Genomic DNA, 10,951 nt, shown 5'->3' with positions numbered 1-10,951 from the left:
GTTCTATTGTGTGAATTGTGCTTTATTTCTGTTACTATTCCTCTGCATGCATCTAGTAGAGAAATTTTGGGTTTATTTGAGAAAAAATTATATTTCAGATTGCTTATATTAGCAGATCATAATTTTGTGGATTTTCTACATGGGATTTCAGTATGAAATTGAATGATAAATTATGTGTTAGAGTGATTACCAGCGCTCTGATCCATGCAACTAACTCATATTGCAAAGCACAGTTATAGGTTGCATTAACCTCTTCATCAGACATGGTTGGGGTGTGCGAAATTCGGGGAGTCCAGATGCAAATTAGTGACGAAAATGCAACTTAGTCAAGTTGATATTGCGCAGAAGCAGGGCCTAGTTAGGCGGAGGCCTGACTTATACCTACAGGCAATGAATTCTCTGTGTACTTATTTTAGCCTCCACTGGCCTGGAATCGAAATGAACATGATCTGTCAGTGTGTCACAGCTGTCCATCAATATCTACGCATCTCCACACTACATGTCAACAAATGTTTGTAGTGAAAACGAACAGCTTCACATTAATTAATGGAATCAGCAGGGTTTGAACCACCAACCACTTGCTATACCAAGAGTTGGTACAACTTCCAAAATTTGAAAGAAATATATAGTATGTACTATTTACTATTTGGTGTCTTCAAGAGGTGGACTTCAGAATATCTTATCAGAATTTAAAATTCTAACTTGGTAACTATGCAGTCACTGCAAGATGGTACAAATGATAATGATGAGCTTCCTTTGTAAATTATGCCGAGCTTAGCTAGGAAACGGGAATATTGTTTTATGTTAATGTCGTCACTGATCCGGTGATATGGTAATCCCATGAACGAGGTTAAAAGCGCTCTAAAATCATTTTGACCTTTGTTACACTGTCACTTTTGTTATTTTTGTTAGCGTGGACTTTCATCCATCAGTGTTGAGTGCTTTCAGGTTTTATGAAGGTTTCTGGATGGCCCGTCCCTTCCCAACGTTTCTCTTCAATATGCTGCGTGAGATAATGTTTATTTAATAGAAATTTGATTGAACTTCCCCCCATATCTTTAAAACCTTAAATGCAAGGGCAAGATGTACCACATCCATCCATTACACCAAAGCCGTTTAGTGCTCTTAGATGAGCATCAAAGACGGGAACTAGGATAATCATGGGGTTTCTGCAACTCGCTCATACAATACGTTCGTCCAGATGATAATAGTGCAAAATTGGCTGCTTGCAATACTAGTATGCAAGATTGGCTTCGGAACAGGCAATTGAATGGCCATTTATGATTTATCTGAACGTCAATCTGAAGTACATTTTATTGTACCCAGTTAAGAATTTATATGGAAAAGGACTGGAAAAGAGATTGTTAGTGCGTTTTTCTTAAGAATTGTTTTCCAATGGTCATGGTTATTACCGATCAATGTTTTTCACCCTGTTACAGACTAGACAGTCAGGCCCACAGCCCTCTGTTCCAGTCCCATGGTGATTGTCCCATATTGTGGTTATAAATTTTAACTCATCTCTACAAAACTTATAAAACACAGAATTGCCAGCAATAATTCTAGCTTGAGGTTCACCAATAATCCCTACAAGAACAAATCCCATTTTTGAAATGATGAAAGCGATTAGCATCCCTAATAACTATTTCTCTTCCAACTATTTTAGATATGAATTTGATGGCATTGTGACAATCGCCACATGCACGCAGGTTTTTGACAACTCTAAGAGGTGTCCTCGGAGGGGTGTTGATAAGGCCAAATGCAAGTGCAAGCTTTTCGCTATGGTGACAAAGGAAATGTTCCTTCTTTTCCTGTTCAACGTCATGTAGGTCAAAGTTTGTATCTGGTACGTACCCTGCTATCTTCATCTGTTCAGCCAGTTTCTCCAATGTTGCATAAATTTCCTCTGTTTGAGCATGTGATCTATCATCAGCAACAAATGCATATGACCTGTTATTTACCTCGATCCAGCTGTATCCTGGCTCCTTTTTAACTCCTCTGTCTTTCATCAGCTTCTTGATCCTTGCAGCATCATCCCACTTGCCAGCTGCAGCATAGATGTTTGACATAACCACATACGGCGCAGCATCTTCTGGTTCCAATTCAAAAAGGCGTTTTGCTGCGTGTTCTCCTAGCTCTATATTTCCATAGGTTCTACAAGCACCGAGCAAAGCCATCCACATTCTAGCATCAGGTTCGAGGGGGATATTATTGATGAAGTTTTCTGCATCATTCAAGTGCCCAGCGCGAGCAAGAAGGTCAACCATGCAAGAATAGTGTTCTGCTCTCGGCGTAATGCAATAATCTTTCGTCATGCAATCAAAGTAGCTGCGACCTTCATTCACTAGGCCTGCATGGCTACACGCAGCAAGAACACAAATCAAGCTGACATGATCTGGCTTTGTGCCTTCCTGTAGCATTTGTTCAAAGAGTTGAAGTGCCTCCATGCCGCAACCATTTTGGGCATATGCTGATATCATGGCATTCCATGAGACTAAATTCCGCTCAGGCATCACACCGAAAATTTTATCAGCATCATCTATGCTTCCGCATTTGGCATACATGTCCAACAGAGCACTTCCTGAAAAAATGCTCGACTCATAACCAGTTTTAATAATGCAGTCATGGATTTGCTTGCCCTGTTCCAGTGCTGCTAGGCTTGCACAAGCTCTGAGAACGCTAGCAAAGGTTGCTTGATCGGGCTTCACATCTGTTTTCTGCATTTGAGAAAACAAATCCAAAGCTCCCTCACCACATCCCGCCTGCGAATATCCTGTGATTATAGCAGTCCAGGAAATCGGGTTTCTGTTAGGCATTTTGTCAAACATCTGATATGCATCCTCTATGCTAGCACATTTAGCATACATGTCGATAAGAGCATTCCCAACAACACCATTTGACTCGACACCAGCTCTGATAACCAGAGCATGAAGCTGCTTACCCTGCTCGCAAGCCTGTAAGCTGGCGCAAGCACTGAGAATGCTCGAAAATGCAAATTGAGACAAATCAAAAGATATGCTCTGCAATCGCTGAAAAAGATTCAAGGATTCCTCAACCTGCCCATCCCACAAATATCCTGTGACCATCACATTCCACGAAACCTCATCGCGCTCTGTCATTTGATCAAATAGTTTGCGGGCATCTTCTATGCTACTGCACTTGACATACATGTCCATAAGTGCGTTGCCTACAAAGACATTCAATTCAAATCCAGACTGAATAACAGTCCCATGAAATTGTCTCCCTTGTTCCAGATAGGAGAGGCCAGCGCAAGCACTGAGAACACCTGCAAACGTAAACTGTGTTGGCTTGATGCCTGTCATTTCCAATTGTGAATACAATCCCAAGGCATCTTCGCAGTAGTCATGCCGAGCATATCCTGCAATCATGGCATTGAAAGAAACGCCATCTCTTGCAGGAATTTTGTCGAACACCTGGCGTGCCAACTCTATATCCTCACATTTGGTATAAGTATCAACAAGGGTGTTTTGCACTAACAGACTAGATGCATGTCCAGTTTTAATGATATGGGCATGGACCTGCTTGCTCTCTCTGGATGTTGGGAAATAGCTGCAAGCACCCAGAACTCCAGCGAACGTGACTCGGTCCGGCTTAGCTCCCATTTGCTGCATTTGGCAGAAGAGTTTGAGGGCTTCCTGGCTTTCCCCAATCTGCGCATAACCTCCTATCATCATGGTCCATGAAACTGTGTCCCGTTCCGTCATCTTGTCAAACAATTGGCGTGCATCCTTCATACACCCACATTTCACATATCCCGTAACCATGAGATTCCATGAGAATTTGTTTCTTTTGGGCATTCTGTCAAACACTCGGCGTGCTTCCACCAAATTCTTAGATTTTACGAAGGTGTCAATGAGCTGATTCGTCCTGTAAATATGGGGATCGAATCCTGTTTTGATCATGTGGAGGTCGACTTGCTTGCCATCCACAAAGGCTTTGGCAGTTTCGAGTTGATTTGAAAAGTGTCTACAAATGTTTTTGAGAAAGAGTTTGTAAGGCGTGAAAGCCTTTGGAAGAGTTCTCATGGCTCCATGTTTCACAGCACATGGGCTGAAGCATTGTCTTTAAGATGGCGTCATAGTACCGTACATTTCATTTTTACCTATTGAAAATTCCTTAAGCAGAGCTAAGCTTAAGGGAGATTTACGATCCACGGCAGGGGCACTGCACGGGAATTCAGTATCGCCGTAGAATGGATACAGGTATCTTTCAAGTAGAGTTCAGATGGTAACAGCATACAAGGTAGTTTTTAATAGAAGAGTGCAGTATGAAATGTTATTATAGTTGATGAAGGTGTACAAATTTTATTTTATTTTAAACTTAAACATTTGAATTTTTAAAAGAAAACATATGTTTTTAACGGTTAGGTTAGGTTTTTTTTTTAAACGGGTCTCGACTCTTTGCAATTATATAGTGGAGACAATGAGAGAAATTAGGAAGCTACGAATTCAGGTTGGCAGAGAGTCTTTTTCTCTTTTTGACATCATGGATAAGGTTTGTTGTTGGACTTTGGGCATATCAAGTACAAAAGAAATAATATCTAAATTTTGGCCCTTTGCTGTAGATGAAGACTCTACTTGGCTTGGTTTTGAAAGATAAATCAATAGAATGCTACAATGTATTTGGATCACTGGAAGACATCAAAAGGATGTTACAGAACCAACACTTTATTGTGGAGAACGCTACAATGTATTTGGGTCACTGGAAGACATCAAGAGGATGTTACAAAACCAACATTTTATTATGGAGAACACTACAATGTATTTGGATCATTGGAAGACATCAAGAGGATGTTACAGAACCAACACTTTATTATGGACAGGCTTGATTTAAGACTGACTCACGTGGAAGGACACTTACACAGTGACTCAAACAATGATGCTTTTCCTGGATGAGTGTCAAGGATCCTCCTCCACCTATCTCTTCCCCTAATTAATCATGATTATATGTTTTGTAATATTGTATTAGCAATATGGCTATTAGGCTTGGATGATCAACGGGAGGTGTTATTATGTTTGTATCTTTTTGTAAATTGTGCTTAGTTGAAAATTTGAATCACCTGGTTACTTTGGAATTTAACAGTGGTCTCTGTGATTATCTGAACAATTGCAGCGATATAATACTTGTGTTTTTATGTTAATACAAAGTTTTAAAATTTACAAAAAAAAAAACCTATTAGGTCCACTAACGTATTACCAATTTCCTACCATCGTTATATCAATAAACACAACTACTTGGATGACAAGTAGGAGGTGCTATTATGTTTTGTATCTTTTTGTAAACCGAGCTTAGTTGAAAATTTGAATCACCCAGTTACTTTGGGAGTTAATAGTGGTCTCTTTGATGATCTAAACAATTCCAACTATGTAATACCCGCATTTTATGTTAATACAAAGTTTTTAAATTTACAAAAAAAAAAACTATTAGGTCCACTTATGTATTACCAATCTCCTACCATTTTTATATCAAGAAGCACAACGACAATATTGATTAGTTGTGGTGTGAATATTACTATTTCTCGACCTTCTCTTGTTTATAGAACCATGCAACGATTTGAGTGCTAAAGCCTACAGAGGTTTGCATACCTCTCGATTTGAACCTGTGACCCTTAAAGAGGAAATATGTGTTCTTAACCATTAGGTCCACGCAAACTTTACCATGATCCAATATTGAAGTTTTATAAGCTCCAATAAACCATGATCCTTATGCCAAATAAAAAAACCACAAGAGAGTGGTGCCTCCTACTAATATAATGGTCGATAGTTTCATAGTTAAAAAAAAGGGAATACATTATCTCACTTGATTTTTTTTTCCAATAATTATTAGTGTAAGTTCCTCTTCTTAGTACAACTCAAAACCCTAAAAGGGCCTCCTCTAATTTGAAAGAGAATGACTAATGATTGAACATCATATTTCCCCCTTAATCCTCGCTTCTAAAGTTGGTTCCAAGACGGGCTCTCATTCTGGGAAGATTTTGTCTTACATATGAAACTTGACATTTTAGTTTGAATCCAATATCAAAGATGTAAACTCCTTACATTTATGGTTAATATTACTTAATCTTCCTTTATGCTTCTATATGAAAATGCTCCCTAAAATGATGGGAATCGTGTTCACAATTTTATCTTAATGGATTTTATTTTTTTGGAAATATATTTTTCAAGGAAACCTATCTAACACTCTCTCTTTTAGAAGATGGTATCCTAAGAAAAATGGGATTTTCAAAGTTTCAAACCTTTAACAACCATATTCTCATTGAAGAACTAAACATGTCACTTACGTAATTGAAGCTAAGAAGGGAGAAGAATACTCTTCTCACGATTGACTAGATTAAACCCAATTGACCTCAATAGCTAAGAAGGGAGAAGAATACTCATCTCGCAATTGTCTAGATTAAATCCAATTGACCTCAATGGATTTTGTCTATAAAAATAGCATGTGTTTCTATAATAATAATGATGATGATCTAATTTTTAAGGTCACGACCAAACCAAACACCAAATTGGTGTATGAAACCCCCTTGTTTATGGGACAAGGGACTCACCTCTGTGCAGTTATTTGACTGTTAAAATTTATGTAGGTGTACAAACTCTACCCCCCTCTGGATTTGAACCTATGACCTCTTATGAGCAAACAAGTGTTCCTAACCATTAGGCTCACTCAAAATGTAGTAAATTATGTACTGAAATGGATTTTTGTAATACAATTTTGTATGAATTAATGATTCAAATAAGAATTACTCTAAAAATCAACCCATAACTTATTAAAAATGTACCATTACAATAAATTTATGTAAAGTATATCATGGTCACTTCTCTTCTTCACATTCAAGCTCAAGCAATATTTGGAGATGCAGATCTAGTTACTTGAGTATGGATCATTAGTGACCACAAGAGTATGAGCATCATCCTGAAAAGTCGATTGTTGAACTCTAGGGACATTGTACTCCTATTTTTTTTATTAACTCCTTTGTCATCAAGTACCGATGCTCTATTAATATTGTGGTGTATCCAATAGAGATCGAATGTGATGAAAATAAACCATCTAGGTCGAAACCATTGCAGCTTGGAGATTCATGCATCTAGAAGTTGTTAAGTATTCAAAAAATTCATCAAGCTAGGAACTATTCTTGACTATGATCTCCCCTATTGTAAAAAAAGAAAAGAAAAAAGTATGCCTTCTTTGATGGAAGAATTGGAATCAGTACTTGCATTGTCTGCACATTTCCACAATGAAAATTTCGTCATAAATAAAATAGAGCAAGAGGAAAATTCTACAAGAAAACCCAAATATCCTCACACAAGAAAAACCACCTTACTTCCAAAACACCTTTTTCCTTTAAGAATAAAAATTTTCCTCTAAGATTATATCCTCTATCGATCCAAATACCATTCTTCAAAACACAGAGAGGAATCCATTTTGAATCTAAAAAAAAGAAGAAAAAAACCCTCCAGTATAGATGAGCCTATGGTTGGGTGGAGAGTAGCTCTCCCTTCTTCAATTTCTAGCAAAATTAAGTAAACATATAAGTGTAATGGTCTTCATTGTTATTTTATGTCTCATAAATATTGTAATGCTAAAGATTAGATATGTTGCAATGACGAGATTGATCAATGTGCAATTGTGTATGTTTAGTAGATATGATTTTCTTATGTATGAAATTTCCTTGAAATATGTTTCTATGATATATAAGAAGTGTTGTGTAGTGGAATTCTTACATTGGCTTTAGATTCAAGGCTATTTTATGTGGATGGATCTATTAGGATACCTATGGAAGGGAATAGTTGTATTGTACCCTAGTATGGTGATAAGAAGGTTTGGGGGGGGTTTCCCTATATTGAAGACCTTGGAAAAGGGTAGTCAAGACCTATTATGGTATCTTTGGGTGGAGGTTGTAGGTATGATAATTAAGGAGTTATGGGCCCCATGTGTTGAGCCTGTTAGGTTCCTATACCAATAGGAGTCATAATTTTGAATGACTAAGGTGAAGCCTTGTAATATTGTACATATCTTTGCTTTCTGCAAATGTTTTCCATATTAAAAATATTAAAAGAGGGTATGTCCTAAAAGAATAATCAAAGGACAAAAAGAATAAGGAAAGGTCAAAAAAATGAAAATATATGAATCCAAAAAGACAAAAAGAGACCATGAAAGTGAGCAAGTCAAAAGACCACTACTATTTACTTTTATGCATAATAAATGATTGTGTGCAGCTTGTTACTCATGCCACAATCCATGATAGTCAAAATGTTTAAACTTGACTATTTCATGTTTATAGTTAGAAAATAAAATCTGATCAAACAGTGTAATCTTGGCAGAGCATTAGATAGGTAGAGTAAATAAAAGGAGCTCATCAGTTTAATTTGAGCCCTTGGATGATATAAGGTCAAAATTAGATAGTTTACTTTGTAAAAGAAAAAAAAAAAAGATTGATAAGGGTTTGCTAGCCTAAATGCACCCAAATAAAGTGAAAAAAAAAAATGATAGGATAAAGTAAATGGGTAAGTAGTGGAAAGGTTGCAGAAATATCATATGATTACATAAAAACACTTATGTCATTGTTTTAAATGTATCTTTCAAATATGCATACACAACAAATAAAGCAAAGACAATGGTTCACAACATGGTTTATTTAACATCCTCTCATTCATTTCACCCCTTTACTTCACTAATTTCCCATAAATAAGTTCTAGTACTTAAATCCTACAAGTCAAAAAGGCTCAGAGCATTTCTCTGGCTTTTGGAGGGACCAGACCCTCGGCTAAATGACTTAGGGGGGACAAGTACTAGAACCTCCTTCATAAAAACATATTCCCCCTTCATAAAATCTGTTTCCCCTCATTTCCCTAAGAAAATCCCTTTTTCTAAGGTTTAAACACCTTTTACCTAGGAAAAATAATACCCCCTCCCCCGTATAAAACCCTTTCATACAAAAAACCCACACAAAAGCCTTTTCCCTAAGTATAAAGCTAAATGCGCAAATGTTTACTTTACCCTTGTACTAAGGAAAAATCCACTCCGCCATCGCAATTTCATATTAATTTCTAATATTATTATATAAATTCCCTGAAATCCCCATTATCCCGTATTAAATTAATTCCCTTACGTAATTATCCCCACCCTTAGTTTTCATAAAAACTAATAGAAATTCCCCATACACCGATATAACTTTACTTAGTTTACCTAATCCCGGTATTAAACTCACCCGACTCCCTAATCCCTCATTAAACCTGGCCCGATCATTTTAAACCTCTAATTTATCCCTAAACTAATCCCGAACTACCATGATTAAATCCTTGGGGCCCCCCATCAACTCCTGTCATTTTCCCCCGTGCAGCTCTTCCACCCGACTACTATTGATCATCACCCACCCCTCATCCAACGGCGCACAGCGATATTGGCCATGCTTGATGGCTGAATGTTAACCACTTAATAAAGTGGTTTTCCCCGACCTCGCGGATGCTACGTCTCAAGCGTTGTATCACATCGAGTGACCGCTCTCGAATACGGCCCACGCCATAAAAGCAGTGTGATTGCCCTCCAAAACCATTTCCCCCACTTAACCGAAAAACCATCAACTGTTCATCCGAAAGTGAACCTGCCAAAATTAATCATTTTGTCTATAAAAGACCGCGAAGCCCTCTTTCGCCCTTTTTCCGTGCATTCTCTGTGTAAACTTTGTGAACCATTGCAATCCCCGCGAATGCCAAATTTACCACCAGACTTTCAAGACCGCTCCAAAAGACGTTGCAGACAACCCAGTTGACTTTCAATATGCACCAAGACCACGCCAACCACTACAGTTGCCGTGAACCACCATTTTTAGAGCCAATTCGCCCAATTCTAGGTATTTCATCACAAATTACCCCTTACCCCTGTAAATTTCAAAACCTTTAGCCTGTGCAACATTTTGATTTAAAATTTGAGTAAGAATACTACCAATTTTAAAGAAACTGCTTGCCTAAACCCTCTGAAAAATCTCAAAACCTTTGATAAAACCCCCCGGAGCATAATTCAAATCCACAAGAACTGAATTATGGCTGCCCCTGTCGCCATGGAAGTTAGACCCATTACCACTCCACACTTAGACCGGACCACCTTCCCTTGGTTGACATGGATTTCCAAATCAAAGACACAACTGCAATAGAGCTCCTACTAAAAATTCATTGCTTAAGCAAAGACAGACACCTGAACCATACAGATGATATTGGCCTCTAGGAGTCCAATTTACCTAGATACTAGTTCCCCCAAGTTCATATCTTTCTAGAAGTTGTTCATATGTGCTATGCATGCTACGTCCCCAGCCATAGAGCCATAATGTTTCATGAATAGAAGATTCTATTCACTATCACATCCAAGTCCATTAATGAAATGTTGCACTTCCAACCAGGGCCAAACCTAACCCCACTCTCAATTGGAGACTTGTTGGACCAGTATCCCAAACTAAGCCCATCAAGGTTGGCCTAGTTGTTCCAAACCTTCATTAGAGGAAAAACACATCCCTAAGGATCCCCCTCCATATGTAGCAACTATTTTCTCTAAATGGGGCTAGAACATTGTAACCATGATATCCTATGTTCTGGGTTACTCTACCAGTGAATACATTGATGAACTTATTCTTGCCTTCATGTCCATTTATACCCTATAACAGCCTCCTGCAACCATATATGACTTTTCCAATTTCATAGCTGATAGAATGCATGAGCAGTTCACAAGAATGGGCAATGAGAGAGTATTCAAATACTCCTCTGTATTGTACCATCTATTTTTGTATTATCAATCGGATAAGTTTCCTTTTACTCTCCAGAAGCTTGACACCAGGGGCCAACCCAAATCTGTCATTTTTTGGACCCCACTTTTCCATGAGTTTGGATCACCATATACATACTCAGACTTCATAGATTCTTTTGTGTATCCAATCATGACTATGCTC

General features: G+C 38.0%; 1 pseudogene; it reads right to left on the bottom strand.

The window, feature by feature from the left end:
* Positions 1-1,570: 1,570 nt before the first annotated feature.
* On the bottom strand, positions 1,571-4,271 carry LOC149181370 (putative pentatricopeptide repeat-containing protein At2g01510 pseudogene; annotated as a pseudogene).
* Positions 4,272-10,951: the final 6,680 nt, after the last annotated feature.

This window comes from Pinus tabuliformis, chromosome 3_2, assembly GCF_031772625.1.
Source record: "Pinus tabuliformis cultivar Carrire ecotype Pingquan chromosome 3_2, CPIR1, whole genome shotgun sequence".
Classification (NCBI taxonomy): Eukaryota; Viridiplantae; Streptophyta; class Pinopsida; order Pinales; family Pinaceae; genus Pinus; species Pinus tabuliformis.
Note: the sequence above shows the minus strand (reverse complement) of the source record. Positions and strands in the feature narration are given on the sequence as shown.